We start from the raw sequence: 340 nt of genomic DNA, 5'->3' as shown, positions 1-340 counted from the left end.
GAGTTGGTGTGGTTTGAAACACAGTGTCTATGATTTTTTTGTTATGCTAGTGGTAGCCTTGGAGCATTATAAAGCATAATAAAAAAATATTATTGATTATTTATATAATACATAAAGTTGACTTTGATGATATATAATTTAAGGTGAAAAGATAATAATAACCAACCACAATCATCAACTTGTGGAGCGTTCAGGCTCTATGGGGTTAAGGCCTAATGGGCTCGCCTTTTATTATTAGTAGATTCCTTTTAGCTTTTATTTAAAATGCATTATGTTAGTAGGTAAACAAAGGTTGAATGTTGAGAATACGACTTCTTAATTCATTGCAAAGTGGCAATCA

The sequence above is a fragment of the Penaeus monodon genome, chromosome 34 (genome assembly GCF_015228065.2).
Source record: "Penaeus monodon isolate SGIC_2016 chromosome 34, NSTDA_Pmon_1, whole genome shotgun sequence".
Lineage (NCBI taxonomy): Eukaryota > Metazoa > Arthropoda > Malacostraca > Decapoda > Penaeidae > Penaeus > Penaeus monodon.
The sequence above is the reverse complement of the archived record's forward strand: the minus strand, read 5'-3'. Positions refer to the sequence as shown.